General features: G+C 36.9%; 1 protein-coding gene across 1 annotated transcript in view; it reads right to left on the bottom strand.

Annotated features, from left to right (window-relative positions):
* The window catches only part of WFS1 (wolframin ER transmembrane glycoprotein), a 125,390-nt gene extending 104,259 nt beyond the window's left edge, over positions 1–21,131 (bottom strand). Inside the window, exon 1 of the mRNA XM_069070079.1 lies at positions 21,128–21,131. The gene's annotated coding sequence lies outside the window, so the exon portion shown is untranslated. The remainder of the gene's footprint in view (positions 1–21,127) is intronic.
* Positions 21,132–23,214: the final 2,083 nt, after the last annotated feature.

The following is a 23,214-nucleotide window of genomic DNA, read 5'->3' as shown; positions in this document are numbered from 1 at the left end:
AAAGATGCTCTCTCTCTCTGTCTACTACAGTGTTTCTTGGAGGAGGAAATGCCCACCATCCAGAAGGCAAGTCTAAGTCTTAGCCTGGCTTGCCAGAAGACATGGACCTAGAGGAATTTGGGTAATACAGAGCTGAAGGGAAATGCAAAATGAAGACTTCACAGGCCTGAAAACTGTGTCTTGTCTGATGCTTTAAGTATCAGCCTCCCAGGAGAGGATAATAGAAGTCATGCTACTATAGCCTCTTTGGTAAGTATTCCATCAACAGGAGGGGTCTTGTGTGTGTTAGGTATTTCTTTTTTGTAGAGGAAATAAACAGCAATATTCTACATAATCTGTACATTTAGTAGCTTTCTATTCCCTGCTTTGGGAAGACTCTAGACAAAAGCCAAAAACTTTATTTCAAGAAATTTTCCCTGGGGTGTGGTTGCAGAGGTCCAAGACGGAGAAAAAAGACCTAATTCCATCCTTTGGAGATCATGCTCCCCAAGACTGAACATGATCTGCCTCCCTGCTTGGATCCAGAGCTGAATGGGATCCTTTAGAGAGAAGGGATATGGTGAAACACCCCAGCCCTGACCTCTTTCTGGACTCAGTGGTAACAGCTTATTGTTCTGCATAAAAGGTGTCGGTCTGCATTAGTTGGCGGAATTCCTCACCAAGATCTCTCTGCATTGATGAAATCCCAGTTCATAAAAAACCAAACCAACAACAACAATAACAACAACAAACCCTAGGAAATGTTCTGGCTGCAAATCACAGACTGGATATTTTAGGAGTTCAAAGTTCTAGTGAGTATAAGAGCAGTGGGAATTTGGGGTTAACAGACCGCGATATATTACCAAAAATGGCTTAAAGTAGGAGAAGAGGAAGAAGCCCTTAAGAATATGTAGGAGCAGGGGCCGCCAGGTAGCACAGCGAGTAAGAGCACTGGCTCCAGTGTTGAGAAGACCTCGAGATCAAATCCCAGGCTCAGACACTTAGCACCCACACAGAAACACCTGGCCATGTAACCTTGAGCAAGTTACTTAACCCTGATTGCTTAAAAAAAAAAAATATGTAGGAGCAGAAAAGAGGAAGTTCTTTTTATTTATCCACTCTTATTACCTCAGCTGTTCTATCTCAGAGACAGCTCCAAATTTGAATTCACTATCCCAAGGTAGAGACAGACTTTCTGGAGGGTGCTGAGGGTCTCTTGTCCTGGAAGAGAGAGGTGGTTGGCACTTGTTGAGATGGCAAGATGTGGGTGTTGGCTAAGCCCTAGCTTACAGTCCGATCCAGAACTTGAGGCTACTGAGATGAGGCTTCAGTCTGGGGTCTGGCTATTTAAAGAGGACTGCTGCTTCAAACAAACCTAGATTTTCCTTGTCCTTAAGAAAACCTCAAACAAACCCCCAAACTTCGCTGAACCCTACCATCCTTAATGCTGTTATCTGATATCTCTTAGAAAAAACTGTCTATATTCACTGCCTCAATTTTCTCAACTCTCATTCACTTCTTGACCTCTTGTAATCCATCCTTTTGTCCTAAACACTTGACTGAAACTGTCTACTTAAGTCTCCAGTGATCTTTCTAGCACTGAATTCAACCTCCTTTTTTTTTTAATCTGTGGCTTTGAAAATTTTTTAAAAAATATTCATTTTGACTTTAAATACAAAAAGATGAAGAACATTTCCAGGTACACAGGATAACATAAAGGAGGATTAATTATTAAATTAAATATTAATATATTTATATATGATAAATTAAATATTAAATATAAAAACATGGATTTCCATTTTGCATTGTTTACTTTAAAAAAACGACTGTGTAATAAATACTAGACAGTGATTTTTTTTTTAAGCAATTGGGGTTAAGTAACTTGCTCATGGTTACACGGCCAGTTATTTCTGGGTGTGGTGCTAAGTATCTGAGCCTGGATTTGATCTCCAGGTCATCCCAACACTGGGGCTGGTGCTCTTACTCTCTGAGCCACCTGGCCGCCCCTAGACAGTGTTTTGAAAGTTACTTTGCTTTTCTGTGCTTCCTTTTAAGTTTTCTTTAGTTCTCTGCTGTGTTCTTTTTCCCCCGTCCCTCCCCACCCCACCCTAGAGAAGGCTACAGTTAGACATTGATATATAAATACATACACATACAATTATGTATACATCTATGTATATATATATATACACACACACAATACACATATAAAGAGTATGTATGCATATATATATATACACACTTGTATATATATAAGCATACTATACATATTATTTATCAGTTCTTTCCCTGGATGTGGATAGTATCTTCCTTCATAGGTCCTTTGTAGTTGATCTGAGAATTTGTAATATTCAAAATGACTTATTTATTCAGAGTTGTTCTAAGAACAATATTGCTGTTACTCTGTATGCCATTTTCTTGGTTCTGCTCATTTCACCCTTCATTATTTCATGCAAGTCTTTTCATGTTTTTATAAAATAAATCAACTCATCATTTCTCATAGCACAGCAGTATCCCATCACAATCATATACCACAATGTGTTTAGCCATTCCCCAATTGACAGGCATCCCCTCTGCTTCCAGTTCTTTACTGCCATACTTTTTTAAAAATTAAAAAAAAAATTTTGCTTTTTGGATGGGGGGAAGGTAGGGCAATTGGGGTTAAGTGACTTGCCCAAGGTCACATGGCTAGTTTTTGTGCTAAGTGTCTGAGGCCGTATTTGAACTCCTGATTCCAGGGCTGGTGCTCTATTCACTGTGCCACCCAGCTGCCCTCTGCCATACTTTCTTATCTTTCTAAAACTGTATGTAGCATTTGATATTATTGAGCAGCCCCTCCTTCTGTATACTGGCTTCTTTTAGAGTTTTTATGACCCTATCCTGTCATAGTTTACCTGCCTGACTAATGCTTTCTAATTTCCTTTGCAGAATAATCATCCATGTACCTACCATCCCTATGCCTTGGGTGTACTCCTAAAATTCTGTTCTTAGATTTCTCTTCTCTATACTCTTTCTCTTGGTGACCACATCAGTTTCCAAAGAGGTAAATGCTAGTTCTATGAAGATAACCTCCATAACTAAATATGGAGTTTCAGTTCTACAACCTCAACTGCCTGCTGGATATGTCTACCTGGATGTCCCATAGGAATCTGAAAAACAATGTCCAAAACTGAATTCATTATATTTGTATTCTCAAAACCCATTTGTCTTTCCTAATTTCCCTAACTTTGTCAAGAGACCACAATTCTTTTAGTTACCTAGGTCCCATTACTAGGTCCTACCTAGTAGACATTCTCAATTCTTATACATTCTTCCCCATATCTTGCCAAGTTTTTCAATTCAACCTTCTCCTCATTTCTCATGTCTATCTGTCATCCTTCACCAATATGGCAACCATGCTAATTTATGCCCTCTCACCTGAACCGCAGTAATAGTGTCCTAACTGGTCTTCCTGTGTCCAGTCTTCTCCTCTCCAGTCTATCTTATCTTCCACATGTATGCTAAATTGATAGAACATGTCCAACTCTGTCCCTTCACAACACAAACTCCCCCTTATCTTGAGAATAAAAAAACTAAATCCTCATCCTGGTCTAATTTGAACTTTTCCAAAGAGGAAAAAGCAAGTAGAAAGCTATAGAATATGACTGCCCAGTAAAAAGTAAGTTCTTTGATTTTGAATTTGTATTCCTAACACCTAGAACAATGCTAGGCATGTAGTAGGTGTTTAATATTTGGTTATTGATTGATGTCAAGGCAGAGGGAGTATTTAGATTATTTATCCGTTTGGAAAGGGAATAAGAAAGCTGGTTATCAATCAATAAACTTATACATTATTAACCCACTTTTGAATCCTCTACAAGTTTCTAAAGGAAGTCAAAAGTAAACATGGAGGATTTTTATAAGACAATGCAGTAAAGAATGAAGAAGACAAAAACATTAATCTCAGTGTCAGAAGACCCAAATATGAATCTCACTGTTCCCATTTTAGTATCCATGCACTTTTGCTGTAAGGCCTTGGGCAAGTCACTCTTTGATTATTGGTTGTCTTGTTTGTAAAATGGAGATAACAGCTACCTTCAAAATTGTTGGGGAAATCAAATGAAATAATGTATGTGAGAGCTCTTAAGAAACTGCTAAGAATTCTTTAAACATGAGCCTCTATTTTTCATTTTCAGGGAAACTCACAGACTACAGAATCTAGAAATAGATTTCCAAATTCCTTCGTTTTACAAATGAGACCAACATACAAAAACGTTAAGTGATTTTCCCCAAGGCCACTTCACAATGAATTGGCAGCAGAGTCTAGATTAGAAGCCCAATTTTCTATATCCACTTATATGGTTCCTCCTCATGCCTCACTGGTACCATAGAATAGAATGATCACTGTCTCTCAAGTCAGAGGATCTGCTCCTTGTATCCCACATAAATAGGGCCTTGTATCCCCCATGAATATGTCCCAACTAGGTATAGTCTCTCCCTGATCTCCCCCTCGTCTGTCAGCAGATTCTCACATTCTTCCTAGCACAAGTGTAGATATAATTTCCTTCTAGTAGTCTCTAAAGTGGTAGCTATATTCCCTTAGGTTAAGGCAAGGTCTCATGAACTTAAATAGATACAAATGACCCCAAATGGTGACTATCCATTTTAAATCTACATTTTCTCCAAATACTTACATATGAATCACTAAAAAAGCAAGGGCCTTGCTCATGTGAGGAAATTTTAGGGAGCAGTTAGAGCTCAAACTAGGCCTTAAAAACTGGATGACAAAGATGGATTTGTAAGCTCAGGGAACACTATAAACAAGGGCATGAGGTGGGAATGAGACTATCATATTGGTGGTGCAGTGAATGGAGGACTGGCTGGAGTAGAGGGTTAGGACATAGTAGAAAGAAAAGGTGAAAAAGATGTTAATGGTTAAATTGTAGAATATCTTAAATGCCAGGCCAAGGAGTACTTATACTTAGTAATAATGGGGAGTCACTAAAGATTTTTCAACAGAAGAGCAACACAATGAAAATGGTATATTAGGAAGATAAATGTGGCAAAGTTATATAGTCTGGACTGGGGAGGTGGGGAGAGACAAGGAGTAAGATTCAAGAGGAAAGAAGGCTGGTTAGAACTCTGTATCAATAACCTAAATATAAGAGACCCAAGTGAAGGGCTTGACTCTAGCTTGACTACCTTTATCTGTATATACATATATGTATATGTGTATATATACATACATATGTGTGTGTACACACACACACACACACACACACACATATATATATATGAAAGCATAATTAAAAATTCTTTAATCTCTTAATTAAGATGGGAAAATCTGGTAAATTCCAATAAAGAATTCCAAGATTTTCCCTCAAAGAAGATTGTTTTAGTTTATTATGAAGAAACAAAGCTCTGACCACAAATGGTGAATATTCACTTTAAATCTATAATTTCTTCAAATACTTACATTGATCATTGAAAAATCAAGAGCCACACTCTCCAATTCACTTGTCAAGGACACTATTCCTGATGGAAAAATCAAATTGACATGATTTCTTAATGGAGGTCACAGTAGAGCAAAGAAAACATATCATTTCCAATTCACACATAATTTACAGATTCCAAGGTGACTTGTGAAACTTTGAAGTTAATTTTTAAATGCCACTACTCATGGTGTTTCCATCTATCACTGACTTATATTAACAGTTTGGTTGGGAAAATCCCAATCTATTGTACCTTTTTCCAGGAAGAGAAAAAAATGCCTTTTATGACATATATTTTAAAACACATTAGACTTTCTAAAAATTCAAAGCAGTAACAACTGTATTGACTAAAATCCCTGTAAGTAGCATAATCATTTTATTTTATTATTAGAAATAATTCTGTTCTTCCTCAAAGCTACTGATCATAGAATCCCAGACCAAAAAATCCTTGAGTAGGAAGTGACTTCAAAGTTTCATCTAGTCCAATCCCACCCTAAGATGTTATCATTGTTTTGCTACGTTCACTTCCTTAGGTTTTCGAGAACTCAACAAAAATTCATTTTAAGCAAACATTTGTTAAGTGCCTACCATGTGAAATCACTAGGCACAGAGATGAGGAAATGAAGATAAAGATGAAAAATTACACAGTCCCTGCCCTCAAGGAGCTTATGGTTTAATGAGAAAAGATGAAATATAAAATGTACAAAGTTATCATGGTAAAATGTAAAAATGTTAAAAATAATACGTTTTTATCAATTGGTGCACCTGACAGGATAAAAACTGGTCCTTCTATCAGGGAAAACTTGGTGGAGGAACTGGCATCTTCAACAGACAAAGATCAAGAAGGGAGCTGATTCCCAGCATGAAGGACAGTATAAGAAAAAGGCATGGAGTCAAGAGAGGGAAGGATGAGAAGGGCAGATACAGAATAAGTCAATTTGGTCACAACTGGGATATGAAGGGAGAGAATACCTTAAGAGGTTGGATAATGAAATGTCCATAATGGCCAGAGACAGACTTTTTTTTTCTAGTCCACTCTGTATGATCAAGAAAATCAATCTGGCTTCATTGAACAGTGACTTGAGGAAAAGGAAAAGAATTAGAATTGAATTTCAGAGTCTTTGAAAGAAAACAAAAACCAACAACAATAACAATAACCTCTTATATTTAGAAAGTACTAAATCTGGAGAGAGAAGACCTGGTTTTGAGTCTTGATTTTGTCATTTATTAGATGAATAACTTTGGGCAAAACACTGCATGGAACCCTATTTTGAATGTTGGCTCTGCCACTTCCTGGCAGTTTGGTTTTGGTTGAGTTACTGTACCTCTCTGGACCTCAATATACTTATCTACGAAGAGAGAGAATTAGACTTCATCACCTCCAAAGTTCCTTCCAATATAGACATTCTATGTTCTATGTTCCAAGGCTCCTTCTAGTGCTGACATCCTATGTTACATGGTCTAAGGTTCTGTCTATCTCTGACATTCTGTCTGTGTCTCTGTCTCTGCATGTCTGTCTGTGTCTCTCTCTATAAAGAGATATGCACTTATCTCTATACATATATGAAATTATATCTCCATATATATATATATATAGAGAGAGATGTATGTATAAATAAATATAGAAAATGCACAAGATGTTCTGAAGGTTTTGGTGCAGTTTTGAGCTCTAATAGCTATACATATATGTATTAAACTGAATACAGATTCATTGGCACAGTTTTATTCTTACCCTGTAATAGTACTGTACATATAATATACACATACAAATGTATACATATGAGAACATATGCACTTACATATACACAAAATTTCAATAAACCACAGCACTTGGGAGAATAAGGATCCTGAACTTTCTAGTCAAGATTAAGCAGAAGATCTTGTTGTTTTCACCTGTTGTTAAAAATATTCTAAAATGTCCACATCTACTTTGTTGGATTTATAGGTAATATCTAATGACTCCACAACCAATGTGACCACCATTACAATGTGAGTACCATTTCAGAATCTCAAGGCTGAAAGGAACCTTTGAGGTTAACTAGTCCTTCTCCTACCTGAAGCATGATAACCCTTTATGATATCCCTGACAAGTGGTCATACAACCATGACCTGAAAATCTCCAGGGACAGGGAACATGTCTGCCTTTGGCATATTTGAATACTGTATATCTCATTGTTAGAAAGTTTTTCCTCTCATCAAGCCAAAATCTACTTTCCTCTAACATTCACTCATTGCTTAGTTCTATCCTCTGGGACCAAAAAGAATAAGCCTAAGCACAGCTCCACATTATAGTAATCTTTGAGTATTTCTCCAGGCTAACCCTTCCAGCTGCTTTAATGGTGCCTTTTATTTGGTGTGATCTTCAGTTATCTCATCAGTCTGGACATTATCCTCTGTCTGTGACCCAGCAGGCCAATCTCTTTCCTAAAAATGTAGTTCCTAGACCTCCCCACAGTAATTTTGACTTGGTCTGATCAGAGAAAAGAACGGTGATATTATCAACATCTTGTTCTGGAGCAAGGTCCCTATTAATGTTTCCTAAAGTAACTTTAAACTTTTTTTTTGGCTGCTACATGGCCATTGGGGTTGTTAATATCAGTTCTAATACCATCCAGGGATACAGGTGCTGAAGGTGTTGGTAATTTGGATAATATGTGGTAAATCCAGGAAGTTAACCTTTTTAAACCAAATTCCTCAAACAAACTTATGCATGTATTTATACACACTATGTATATATATACATACATGCACACTCATATATGTATATATGTGTACATACATACATACAGATAGATAGATAGGATTTGACTCTTTCTTCAATGTAAATTGAAGAAGGAAAGGTCCAATTAATTGAGATTTGGGTTTGGTTAACTCTTGGATTTTTAGAGTTGAAAGGGACCTCAGACAGTATCTGGTCCTTTCCCTCATAATACAGATGAGAAAAATGAGGATGAAGGAGAGTCTAGGTTCAAACATTCAGTCGGTCAATAAACTTTTATTAAGTGTCTACTATGAGCCAAATAGCAAGTTCCTGGCAGAGCTGGGACTCTAGTCCCACTCTTCTGACGCTGTATCTTATACTTCTTTCTAGGTGTAACTAGCTAGGATCCCTGGGGAAGGACATTTCTTACTTGCTTTTCTTGAGAAAGCTGAACCTGCCGAGTAGCAGAATCTTTGTAATTTCTATAAAAGACAAATCAGGGTATTTAGTTTTAAAATCAGTCCTTTTGTCATTTAAAAATAGTGCATAGCTGTTTAAAATTGTTTTAATCATGATTTTCAGTAACAAATTAATAAGTTCCCCTATTTGTTGTGGCTGACAATGCAATAGATGTGAAAAATTAATTTAACTTTGATATAATTAAAAAGAGTTGAAGTTTAATTCTTTCCCAAATAATAAAAAAATGGAATTAATCAACTTCATGGTAAAAATCCTAACAAGAATCATTGTTTCTTTTCCCCCCTTCTGGTTACAATTATTTTTGTTCTTTTTTTCTTCCATTCCAAATTCTTTCCCTTCCCTATTCTCCTCCTCTACCCTATAAAAAAGGCAAGAAAAACAAATTTCATTAAAAATATGTAGTCATGCAAAACAAAGTTCCACATTAGGCATGTTTAGAAGAAAAAGAAAGGGAAAAAGAAATATGCTTCATTCTGCACTCTGAGTACATTGCCTCTTTACCTGAAGGTGGACAGCATGTTACATCATGAGTCCTTTGGAATTGTGGGATGTCATTGTATTGATCAGAGTTATTAAGACTTTTAAAGTTGATTATCTTTATAATATTGATGTTACTGTATAGTTTCTTCACCCAAGAGTATGGATAACAAAGAAGGCTAATTTGGAACTTGAAAACAAATTAAATTCATTTTCTTCATCTCTATGCTTTTATTCCTATTATTTCCCACACCTGAATTTCCCACTCTCCTTCCCTTCCATCTACTAAAATCTTATTCCACTTTCAAGACCTACTCTAGTGCCACCTCTCTCATTAAAATTCCTTGATTTCCCAGTCAACAGTGATCCTTCCTTGCTGTAAATTTCAATATAGTTTGAAAGTGTGTTATTTGTGTATATGTCTTATCTTCCCTAATAGACTTGATTAAGGTAGAGACTCCATCTTGTTCATTGTTGGGTCCACTCACAGAACTTAAGACTTGAAAATAGTGGGTGCTTAATAAATTAAAATGAATGCAAAGCTCCCTGATCATTTTAATCTTACCTGTTGAAGGTGATCAAGGGACAGAAAAATCCTTTGGAGGGTTTTCCTTTTCTTGCGTTGAGGCCAGCCACCTTTCCTTTCCTGAAATATAAATATCGATAGCTCAGCATACAAGAGCCACACTCATATTGGGAAATCTTATTATAATCACCTCTGGCTCAACACACTCAAAATGGCAGCATGGTAGCATGGATTAGTACTGGCAATACTAATGAACTGGAAGTCAGAGAACAGGGGTTCAAATCTGAGCTTTATCACAATCTCTCAGTGTGTCTTTGAGTCCATATGACCATCCTTTCTTTAGGTCTACATTTCGTCCTCCATAAAAATGAGGAAGTTGGATCACATGATCTCCAAGGCCCCTTCCAGTTCTAATTCCTAAAATTATATGAACTGATTCTTTAAAATTAGGCTAAAATTGGATTTTGATCATATGCCAAAGTCTAAAATAATCTGGGAGTGTTTAATTGCCCTAATCATGATTCTCTGTCCTGCAGAAATGCAAGAACAAACCGCTAATCACAGATATAAATAGGTTTTATCTTTCTGTTAGGTGTGTCCAGCTCTGAGTAGAACATTAAACTTTCCTACAATTACTTTGTAATTATCCATGTGTCTTTGTAATTCAGTTGAATTTTCCTTAATGAACTGATATGCTACGGCATTTAGTAAATATGTGCTTAGTTTTGCTGTTGGTTCATTGTCTGTGGTTGCTTTAAGCAGAATATAGTTTTTATTTTCATCTCTCTTGATATTGCACATTTTTATTTTTGACTTGTCTAATATTACGATTTTTAATTCCCACTTTTGGGGATTCACTTGGCATACTAATTTCTCATTTCCATTATATATATATATCTTTTTTAATAGGTATGTTTATTATGATATGTTGCTTTAGATATATTGTATTTTCTTTTCTTCTCTATTGTCACTTTTTAATTTCATTGAATTATTCAGTTTACTCATATTTAATATTATGATTGTTAAGATTGTTTCCCTACATTTATTTCTTTTTCCATTGATTTTTACCCTCTTCTTCTTTAAAGGAATGTGTAATTAGTGTTATTTTACTTTGATGCTAATCTATTTTCCACAGGCTCTCTATTGCCCCGTTTCCCTTCCCTAATTCAAATTGTTCTAATTCATTTATGTAATTAATTTTTCTCTTATTTATTTATCTTTTTCCTTTATTTGTTCACTTTTTCTGCCATGTTAAGTAAATAGTTCCACAGCTTCTCTCCCCTTCAAGATATAGTAATTCAAGTATAGTAATTCTTTTTTACTATACTTTTTCCTAAGAAGTTTTCCTTTGCTTTGTTCCCTCATTTTTTCCCTTTCAATATATTCTGAATTTTATTTTCTTATTAGTAGGTTACCATACTCTTTCATGTTCCTTCTTTATTCTGTGTGCCTTATGGGAGTAAATCTTTTTAAGTCACCAGTTTGAGTTCCCTCTGTGCAAATTCCACTTCTGTGAAAATTTTGTATTATTAACTTTGAAGTTCTTGTCCTGTCCTGCTTTTTTTCCACTTGTATGTCAATCTTGGAAATATCAACTCATAAGGAATTCAGTGTCAGATGGATGCAGTATTATGTAGTAGAAGTCTCTCTGTGTTCCAAACAGTGAGACTTAATTCCCTCTTTGCCTTTCCTATGATTAGTCTCACAAGGTAATTTACCCTTGTTCTGACTGTATGCCCTTTCTATTATTTTTGGTGCTTATTACCCTTGGGAACTTACCCATCCTGTCCCCTAAGATTGAAATGTTCTGGAGGGGAGGTATAATAATTTCTCAGAGAATATAGTCTTCTAGTGAAAAAAAAATTCTCCCAGATGAAATCCATCCTAAAGGTCTCTTACTGCAGACTATACCTCTTTTCTAATGGGAATGTTCTGCAGTGGAAAACTTTCCTTTTCCTTACTGGGATAAGACAGCTTCTTCTGCTCACATTGTCTCAGTTCCTTCCCTTTATTGCTCCTATTCTAGTATAGCACTTTCCTACTTAGTTGAAATCTATAGGGATTCTTTTTCATCTCCCTGTTCCCCTATGGACTTAGTAAAGGTTCATCATCATTCCATTTTTTGTCCTTTACTTCCCACATCTCCATCACACAACTTCTCATTCTGTTATCCCTTCCCATGAAAGATGCTTAAGTGGGGAGATTTAATCTGTGGAGGATTATATCAACTCTCACCTTCCTTATTCCTGATTCTACCCTCCCCCACCCTTTAAATTCTTAGTCCCTTACATCCCTTCTAAATCCTGATGCTTTTTCTTTATTCTTTCTTTTAATCCATAGATTGATTTTTCTTTTAGAAAATAGTTTATACATGAGATAATTGTTTTTATTTTCTCTTGATAATTTTTTTCATTTGTTTTACTAATGTTTCTGTTGTTTGATGTATTTGGAAGTAAAAAAATCTTCTCATCTTTGGTTTTTCTGGTAGAAATGCTTATTTTATTTTTGGAAAATTTCTCATCTTTAAAAAACCTGATGATTAAAATCAGGTTTGTAAAATGTGTGTGTGTTTTTTGCAATGAACTTATTCCTCTTTTCCCTTTAGATACTATTCCATTCTCTCCAGTGTTTTTTTCCTTTGTGAACATGAAATAATCCTGTGTGATTTAAATTGCACTTCCTTTATATTTGAAGTTATATCTCCCTCCTCTTTATGAAATTTATTGCTGACATAATGAAATTTAACTCCTATATACCTTTGAATTTGAAGCATGTTGTTTTTATTTTTAATTGTAGTGTTTCATGGATACTCTCAAAATCAATATTTTGCATTCAGAAGTCATGGATAGTATTCTTGTATTATGTCCTGAATTATGGTATCCAGATTTTTTTTGATTTGTCATATTCCTCTGAGAATCCTATGATCTTAAAACTATTGTTGTTTTTTGCCACTCCTGCCAAATTTTCCTCCAGTTTGGTATTTTTGTGTTTCAAATGTTATTCTCTCTCTGAGATTCTACTTCTTTTAAAACATTATCCATTCTCCACTTAGATTTTGCTACTCTGCTATTTGCATTTTTAAATTCTGTGTTGATCACTGATGTCTAGCCTACAATTATTTCCAATTCCTTCTCCTAATTGTTTTGTTTGTTACAAAAAATATTCTGAAATTTCTTGCATTGTCCCATGATCAGTGGATAGTCCACAGGATTCTCTTTTTCATGAGGTCAAATTGGTTCATTTTCCTTCATATTATACTATTTGTTCAATGTGTTTTTTTTCTTTTAAGTTGTACTCATTTTTGCTTTTGCCTTTTTGATACTCTCTGTTGGTTAATCTGCTTGTGGGCTGAGTTTTTCTTAAGGTTCTCTTTTGAAATTCTGGCATTTCACCTTTTCTGATGAATTCCTCATGATTAACATTTGGGAATCTTCTACCATTTCCAGTTCCTCTCTCTTCTGCTCCTGTATGGATTTCCCCAAGGCTGGGTTACCTGGTAGCTTCCCAAATGTTAGTGACCTGAAATGCAAGAGCAAAGCTGAAATTTCAAAATACAGAGAATTGTATTTTGAAAAAAAAATCCAATAAGCAGATTAACTAAGAGAGAGGATCATACAGACAAAAAAAGAATAAAACCTGAAAAAGAAAACCAAGGCATATTCAACATATAATGTGAAGGAAAATGAACTGATATAACCAAATGAAAGACAATATTGTGGACTTGCCAGAGATCATGGATTAATAGTAAGAACTTCTAAAATTATTAGAAAAAACATAAAACTTTTCAAATAGGACATTAGAAACTAATCCAGCCTTTTCATATTATGGGCAAGGAGGTTGGCTGGACTAAGATCTTTTTCTTGAGTAACACCTATCAAGAGATGACTAGTTTCAACTGGCTTTCCATTCCCTTTTCTGTTAGGGCTAATCCTCCGTTCCTCAGATCCAATGCTCTGTTTCTGTCCGGCTTGTGGCTTTGAATGCTGTATATGGTATGTCTTCTGCTCTGCCCAATTCTTACCTTTCCTTTCCTCTTTATTATGAATGAAAAGACTCAGTGTCTGATGATTCTTTCAGGGTCAACATAAAGAAATTTAGGTAGATTCATTGCCCTGGAGGATCTTTACAATCAGATCTTGAGTAACAAGTTTGTTGGTACTCAATGCAGCAGTGCAAGAAGTTGAATATATACTCCATCATTTGAGAGATTAGGAATATCAGGCCCAGAATGGGTAGGTGATTTGCCCAAGATCACAGAGTAAGTAAGATAGTGGCAAAGCCATAGTCTGAGCCCAAATCTTCTGATCGATTGCTCTTTCCACGACATCATGCTTCCTCCTCAGATGAATAAAGCTAGAGGCCAGCAGAAACAATAAGTTTGACAAAACATCAGAGGATTCTTATTTAGAGGATGAGAGAAAACTTCAGTCAAAGGTGTTCAGTACCCTGGATAGTTCCTGGGTAAAGCCACTGTGATGATCAAAAGTTAAGGGCTACTAAGGCCTTTTATACCCAGAGTACATACACAATTGGCAATTTCTCTTTGGAGAAACTCACAGGTTCATAAGATTTTGACCTGGAAGGAACATTAGAGATAATATAGTCAGGCCCCATCATTTTACAGATGAAGAAACTGAAGTAATGTGAAAAGCAAGTATTGTCTGCTGTGGCTAAAGGCTGGTAAGCCTTTGTCCTGCTTCGTACAGCTTTGTCCTGCTTCATACAGCTTTATCTGGCTCCATCTCTTCCACCTTCTCGCCTCCAATACAACTGAAACCCAGAAGATAAAAATATTTGGAATGGGCTGAAGGGAAGAATTGAATCACATTCAACAAATATTTTAAGCTTTTTTTTTGCAGAGCACTTTAGGTATTCAGATTATACAAAATATAGATTAGACTGAGCCCTCCTCATGAAGTTTACAGTATACTAAGTGAGAAAAATGCTTATATTTTAACACACAGGCTAACTATAATAAACATTGAATGGAGGAGCACCAACTATTTGGGGATCATGGGATTCAGAACTAAAAAGGACCTTCAAGAGTTTCTGGCCCAATTCACTTCTTTTGTAGAGAAGGAAAATACAAAGCCTTCCCTTCTTTATAAATATGAATAATTTTTTATCATGAATCACAAACCAAAATAAATGTCTTAGTCTAGGGGACTTTAAAATATTATTTAAAATAAATAAACCTTATTGTTATCCTCAGTTCTCATAGTCTTATATAAGTCTCTTTGTTACCTCCTCCCCCCCAACAAGGAAAAAAATCTCTACTCTCATTTTGTATGTATGTTTTTAACTTGCACAGAAACCATAGTTACTGAGACAAAGGGAGATGAGAAGGCTGCAGGGACATTTTTCGATGAACCTTTTTGTTCTCAGTGAATTCCTCAAGCTTATGAGAATATATTAAGTTGTGTAAAGCACAAACTGCCCCCTAAATACATACACTTGTACTGTGAATTAATAATTGGATCTGAGCATTACTACTTAAAAAATTTCTATTCATGCCATACAGTACACTAGTTCCAAAAAAATCCACATCAACAAAAGACTGCAGGCAATCACAAAGAGGGGTGAAAACCTGGCTGAGTGGCAATTTTCTGCTCATAAATCAACTCAATTAGGATTCTCAGCTGCCCTAATGCTGTTTCCCACAAGTTACAAGTGACATTTTTTTTCAAGATTGTCCTTTTAGAAGAACATGGTGCTCCTTTCAAACAGCACTGAAGAAAATCATCAGGGATATGACTTAAAATACACAGTAATAAACCTCATAGGAGGAAACAGGATTTTGATAGCTGTATCTTACTATTATATTATTTGTATAGAAATAGAACCAAAGCACCAACCATAATGATGATGCTGTTGATGATGAAGATGATGATGAAGGGAGGAAGAGAAGATAATGGCTTTTGACCTCTAAGAAGTCTTACAATTGTAAAAATCCAGTCAGCTAATGCAGTTTTCCTATGTATTTGAAAATAGCAGAATAGGTTTTATTAAATGCCCACAAATAAGCATGGCATTGTAAAAAGTAAAAAAAAAAAGGAACAATGAAAAATGCTCTGCTATCTAGAAAATAAAACATAGATATTAGTTTGGCATTTTAGATTATTTCCTTTTATAAAAAACAAAGAATAAAAGCAGAAGGTTTTTTTCCCCCCTGAAGTAGGGATCCAGGGAAAGAAACTGGAATTCATTGTTACTCTCTTCCAGTAGGTTTGAGTCCCCATCTCTCCATTCTGACCAGCAATGCTGGGTAGGGATAGTGAACAACATGAGAATCTATGTGGCAGGGGATGGGGGTGGGGAACAATCCATTTGAATATGACTTGTCAAAAAACGAATGCACATTCTGACTCCCCATGACACACAATGACTGATTTTGTAATAAGTCAATATTCATGTGTTTCAGTGAAAGTTCAGAGTCTCCAACAGACAGTAATACAGAAGAGATACAATTTTTAAACCTTGCTTGAGAGACACCAGTATTTTGCTGCAGCTGTGGGTATGAATTCCTGATAAAAATTTGTAAAGCAAAATTTCATCTGTCATATTTAACACAATTATTTTTGCCCCATTAACAAATACTTAGTGAATAAATACACAGCATGGGAAGGACTATCCTGAGCCACCTCTCACAATGGTTTATCTCTCTACAGTAGATACAACTGTGCCCAGACCCAAATCCACATGTTACTTTCTAACTGTGGTACTCTAGCTCTTCACAATGGAGCTTTCACAATAACCATGTGCATAGCTTACCTCAGTTCTTAGCTTGCAAAAACTGAGTGTGGTGAAATGAACTCGTAGGAGGTATGGGGCCATTGTCAGTAGTTAAAGGATAATTACCAGCTTTATCATCAGTAACAAAAATTTTGTATAAACATTCAGCTTTGCCTTTGGCACCTCACTGTCTTGTTTCTTTATGTCTAATTGTTCTTTTAGTACAACATGATTCATAGATAGATGGCAAGTCTCTGTCAGTGATCTCAAAGACTGGACTTTCTATGGTGTACTCTCTAATGCCATGTGGAGGAGGGAGGAAGTGGGATGATAGTAGCTTAACCTTTTCTGTCTCAGTAGTTAGTGATTCACTTCTATCAATATATAAGAAAAAGTCACGATTTCATCCACATTGATCTTTCCTCCATTAAAAGTGGATCAGAATCCTTCTGTCTTCATCAGTTTCTGTGGCTAAATATAAAAGCATCTGTGATCAACCTTTTGGTGATGAGTTCCTGGTCTCAGGACACACACACAGAGTACATATATACACATATACGGACACAAATGTACAGACTCTTCTAAGACTGGTCAGAGTTGCATTTTGATGATATAACTTATATATCTATGATAATATAACTTTTATAAATCTGGCGTCATTGCCACTCGATGAAGCATCAGGGGAAGACTTTGGAGGAATTAGCTGTATTTACCACCCCCCCTCCAACACACACAAAATACATTATATAGAATGCACATGTGTATACATTATATATAGTGTACACACATATACATAATGCAATTCTATGCATATAATATAATATATAGCACAATATAGACAATGACTAAAGAGGATCAATTATGCATTTTCTAAGATATACATGAAGAGATAAGTCTAATGAAGGTACTTATCATGAAATGCCCCAATCCATAAAATATGCCTAATATATTTCTTCCCTCCTGTCCCCGAACTGTTGTAAACAGCTACTTGCATGAGAGGAAGCAACATTTTATGTCAATAGCATAAAAGAGAATGATGGTTTCATTTTGTTTAAATGCAATGCTCCCCATAAGGCAAGAATGACTAGATGACCTATGGATAAAATCCACCCTTTGTGAGGTTATCTATTGCCCCAAGGGACAGTTTAAAAAATATACCATCTGTTAAAAAGAAGAAAGAGAGAAAAATACTACCTTGATCTAATATGTTTTGAGAAAGATTGTGTTAAACCCACCCCACTAAAGTCTTGCTCTATATATCCTATTGTATTGTGAAGGCAACCCCTGTTCTTGAAAGCTCAGTCAGTAATCTTGCAAAGGTCTGCAAGTCCTACCAAGCTGTGTATATGTCTATCCCCTAACAGTTTAGCAAAGTGGTAAAAAGGCTCCACTCCAGAAGGTTGACCACCAGGGAATGAATTTTTCTGACCACAGCAACTCACAAAAGTCTACCTAGGTGTGGGATGGTTGCCATCTCTATTAGTATAAAGATTACTACAGAGATGAAATCATAGATAAGAGTACTATTAGCTAGTATTTGTACAGTGCATATTTGCAAAGTGCTTTACACATATTATCTTTTGAGATCCTCAGGACAACCCTATGAATCAAGCACTATTATCCTAATTTTACAGATGAGGAACTGAGGCTGAAAGAGGTTAAGGCAATTTGTTGAGCTAGTGTAAGTGTCAGAGTCAGGATTCAAACTGAGATCTTCCTGACTCTACGCCCACCTTTCTATCTACTCTGTCACTTAGATGCCACTTCTAAAGTACTGAAAAAAAGTCTGATCTATGATTTTGCTTGATTATTTTTCTTTGTTCAAAGGAGGACTTGGGGAAGGGCATGGAAGGGATGAATATGTAGGGAAATAATTGTGACATAAAAGACACAAATAACAATAACTCCAAAAAGAATGCTTGACCCTATTTTCATAAGACAAAATATTATACAACAATAAATCTGAATTTGACACTTTTATTGTAGGTAAAGCATTTAAAATTTTTTTTTCTATTTTGGTTTTTATGATTTTTTTTTATCTGAAACTGTGATTTCATCAGGGTGGGGAGCTCCCTCTGTAGAAATTTTCATATAAATATCATAACTCTAGAGTTGTAGGGGGCTTAAGAAGCTATTTAGTCCAATATGGAGGAAATTGAGGCCCTGGGAAGTTAAGTGACTTGGCCAAGGCTAACCCATAATAATACATAGAAGCAGAATTTGAACCCAGATCTTCTGACTCCAGAACAGTACCATGATGCCTTCCACTAAAAGAGGTCAGCAACTCTTTGAGAACTCAGTCTTAGAGAGTTACCTAAGGCATAGAGTTGAAAAGTGACTTGTCTGTAGCTGAACAACTAGTCAGAAGCAGCATTTGAACCTAGGTCTTCCTGACTCCAAAGACTGTCCATCAGTCTACTAGACCAACCTCCCTTTCCTATGTGAAACCAAAACAAAACTTCACATAGGCCACAATATTTGTCAAGAATAAACAGTTCATTTCAATAAACATTTTTTAAAAGTATGAACCATGTTGATCAATGAGGAACTAAACTATGATGATTATCAATGTGTTTGGTAGACCCTGTTTTGGGGAAATTTACTACTTACAATTGTACAGAAAAGACTTGCCCCAACCTCAGGGTAGAGTGGAAGGGAAGGAGTTTCAACTTAAATTTGATTATATTTATTTGCAGATGGGAAAGTCTGATCTCCCAAAATACAGACTACCTATATATTTATACCACTACTCTCCAATGGTAGTTATCATCGTAATAAAGGCCTTAGCTTGGGGAATTTTTAATTCTAGTCACTGTTTATTAGTACTCTGTTGTAGATATAGAAGGAAAAATGAAAAAGGCAATGCATTTAACAGAGAGCCAAAATAGGTTTTGTATGAAGAGTTTGTGAATCCACATTATTATTATTAATTATAAAAAATATAACACTTTCATTTTGCTACTATACAGTGGTAGTTTTACTTCCCAATTTTATTCCCTTTTTGTGGCTACTGTAAATCCAACAAAGTGATCTTATTTCATATGTCTGGACATGAAACTACCAGTAGGTACAATGGATTCCAAATTAAAAACAATGCTAGGCATCACTGAAATAAACTATTATGTAAGAACCAGAGGCTTTAGAACTAGAAGTGGCAATAGAGACAATGTGCTTGAAAGAGCCCTGGATTTAGCATTGGCAATCCTGGATTCAAATCATGTCTCTGCCATTTACACTGTATGACCTTGAGAAAATCATTTTAACTCTTGGTCAGTTTCTTAAGCTACCAAAGAGCATGGAGAAAGATTATCCCTAACATCCCTTCAAGATCTAAATTGCATAAACCTGTCCAATGTCCTCATTATACAGATGAAGAGACTGAGCCCCACAAAAGAGAAATTATTTATCCAAGGTCATATACATGAGTAATAAGTAGCAGATCAAATATTCAAATCCAAGTCTTTTGGCTAAGTCCTGTGTCCTTTCTTTTCCTGAACAGAAATTTCATCCTCAATATTACATCCCCAACAAATAGTCTTTTGGCTTCCAACTGAAATATTTACAGGGAGTTTGAAACCATGAACTCTGGGGCAGCCCCACTTACTTTTGGACCACTCAAATGGGTAAGGAAATTTTCCATATTATCTACCTTTTTGACTTTTGCCAACAGCTCTAAGTTCTGATCTACAGGGTCTAGTAGGTCACAACTTAGGACTCTTCCACATGATACCCCTTCAAATTCGTGAAGCTAAGTTATTATATTTTGCCCAAGACTTGTCTTCTCCAGCTTTAACATGCTCATTCTTTCACCTTACCATGGCTTTGAATTATCTCTCCACTCTAGTCACCCTTTTTTGCATGTGCTCTTCCCTTTCCATACCTCTTCTAAAAATAATACCCAGAAATGAATGTGATCTGACTATGGAAGATGAAGGGAAGGGAAAGCAGGCAGCAGAGTATAGTGAAAAAGGCATAGAATTGGGAGGCAGAGGAGCTGGTTCAAAGTCTAGCTGCAGCATTTACTGGCTCTGTGACTTTGGCTAAGTCAATTAAAATCTTTGGGTCTTAGTTTCTTCATATCTTAAAAATGAAGAGGATAGTATTAAATGATTTTCAAGGCCTTTTGCTGGCTTTAAATTATGAGTGTATGAAATTTTATCTGATCAGGGAGGAAGAAGAGAAGGGAAAGTAAACAGTATGGTACAAAGAGGCTTGAACTTGGAATTAAAATGTCTGGTTTTGAATCTTCGGCTTACCACCTATATGAATTGACAATTAACCTCTCTGGGTCTAAGTATCCTTGTCTCCTAAATAAGAGGGCTCCAGAAGACTGACGACAATGTCTGCTCCTCACTTCCTCTTGAAGAGGTGATGAATTCAGGTGGCCAAATGAAAAATACATTTTTAGGACATGACCAAGGCAGGAATTTATTTTACTTGACTACTTGTTTGTTACAAGGGTTTTTCCTTTTTCTTTTCTTTTTCTTTATAATCAAGAATAGGTTGGAGGGAGAGAAAAGAGATTTTTCTTGACTGAAAGAATGAATGTAATAAAATAAGGGATTAGACTAGATCATCTCTAAATCTGTGATGCAATTTTCATGTCCTGAATAAAGGAGATGTCCAGAATAATGGACAGTTGGCTCCTTTCAATGCAGTTTAGGGGAGAATTAACATTTTGCCTGCCACATCATGCCTTTGATTCATCTGGTACTTACCATCTTTTTTTTTTCCATACAAGGTGTTTTGTGTCCTTTCCCTCCCCATGTACTTGAGCAGCTGATTTTTAAAAACCCAAATGAAGAACTATCATACATACGATTATATTTTATCTCATTAGATTGCTGTCATCAGTCTATTCTGCTGTAATCTTTTTGGATCTTGACTGACCAGAGACAACATGGTAAATGGCCTGGTGCTGAACATATCTATGGTGCTCAGGAAGTAATCTATCAGTTGAAGTAAAGACATATTGTTTCCTTTGGCTTAGAAGAAAACAAACCAGTTAAAGTCCTCAGTGCAAATATAAAGAGAATTGTAGAACCTCCATTCCTAAACAAGTCAGTTACATGTAAAAACCCAAACCCAGTGATTCTTCTTGTTTTGTATCTGAATTTCAGATGTTTAGGTTTTTATTAAACCATTGAATCCAGCAGAAAGAACACTGCATATGACATCAGATGACTCAGTTCAAATTCTGCCACTGACTTTACTACCTTTGTGACCTTGGGCAAATTGCTTACTCTGGGCTTCATCAGTAAAAAACAAAACAAAAAAAAACCAAACAAACAAAAACGAGAAGGACTGGACTAGATGGCCTCTTGGTTCCTTTCAGCTCTAAATCTATCATGATCCTAGAAGAATAATTCTCCAACCACATTTAGATTCCTGTGTCATTAGGGCTGGAAGGTCCTTTTGAGATGTTAAAATTTAGCTCTCCTTTTGTTCCCTACCATTTCTTCCTCAAACAGGCTTTTCATTTTTACAGATGTGGAAACTGAGACATGTAAAGATGAAATGGTTTACTTACAACCAGGTCTCAATTCCCATTCTAGTTTTTTCTAAAGTTGTACCAACCAACACTTGCCTCTTTTTTCATACATAGTAACTATAAACATAATTCCTAGATCTTATTTTCCATCAGCATATAGTGTGCCAAGAAGAAATAAAAGAAACCAAACAGTAGAAAGACGCTACATTATTCATGCTGTCTGGAGGAGGGTGAGGATGGGAAGGAATCCTCATCATGACATAGACGATACAGCCCCAAAGGGCCATAACAAGCAGGGAAAGGGCAAACGAAAGCCCCAGACATATGCTTAAAAATAACTTCGAGTCATTGGAGTCAATAACTGGAAAGGTCAAATCCCCAGTAACACTTATGGGGATTGGACATCTACACCAAGTCATCACAAGGTCGGTTCTTAAACCCGAATGCAAAGCAGGCGACACTGCCTTCCCTTTCCCCTTCTCCCCCTTCTTATTACCCCCCGAGGGGCACCTCAGAGCTCCCCAAACTGCCTGAAATGTCTCGGGGGGGGTGCCAGGGGCTACCTAAAGAGAACGTCACTTCCCAAGCCCAAGCCCACCCTCTGCCCAACACGCAGTCCCAGTGTCGCCCCCTCCCCTTCCCACTTTGCCCAAGCCCCAAAACCTGTCACCGGTATGAAAACGCGGAGAGGGAGAGGGAGAGGAAAAGGACAACCGCGGCAGGAGAAGCGAGGGCAGGACGGGAAGAGGAGACGGCACACAGAGCAGCTCTACGCACTGACCTACGCACTGTCCACAGTCATACTGCATAGTTACTGCACTGGCCCAGCAAACTCCCGAGGTGGCGGTGGCGGCTGCGGGGGCTCCTTCCTGCGACAGCCCGCCCACTGCAGCAGATGCGGCTCTCCGCCCACTCGGGCTTCTTCCCCAGATGTGCGCGCCTCCCCTCCGCACACCCACGCCCCGCGTGCGCCTCAGGAGCACGGGGAAGGACCCATGCTCCTTTGGCAGAGGTGGCTACAGGGACCTGGCCCTGCCTTGGCCGCTGCCCTGGCCTCGGGCCTCAGTTGCGTAGCGATTTCTAGGGGCCAGGGATCGAAGGATTCCACGCTTCTGGTCTTACTAGTGGCAAGTGGATGGGAGAAGAGAGAATTAGAGTAGGAAGATAGTTCTGGAGCATCACTACCTTGCAAGCGCTTGTGGGTCTTTCTTGCTCCTCGGGATTGCAGTCATAGTCTAGAGATAATGAGATCACGTCTCACCTAAGTGCCCAGGAAGGGGTTGATTCAGCGAATCCCCACTGGTGACGCTAGTGTTGTCTCTGTGGGGTCACAGTCTACTCTGAGTCTGACTTTAGT

The sequence above is a fragment of the Petaurus breviceps genome, unplaced genomic scaffold (assembly GCF_028583685.1).
Source record: "Petaurus breviceps papuanus isolate PSGF00001 unplaced genomic scaffold, PetGlider_PUasm1.0 140, whole genome shotgun sequence".
Taxonomy (NCBI): Eukaryota; Metazoa; Chordata; class Mammalia; order Diprotodontia; family Petauridae; genus Petaurus; species Petaurus breviceps.
This window is presented reverse-complemented; position numbering and strand designations above follow the sequence as displayed.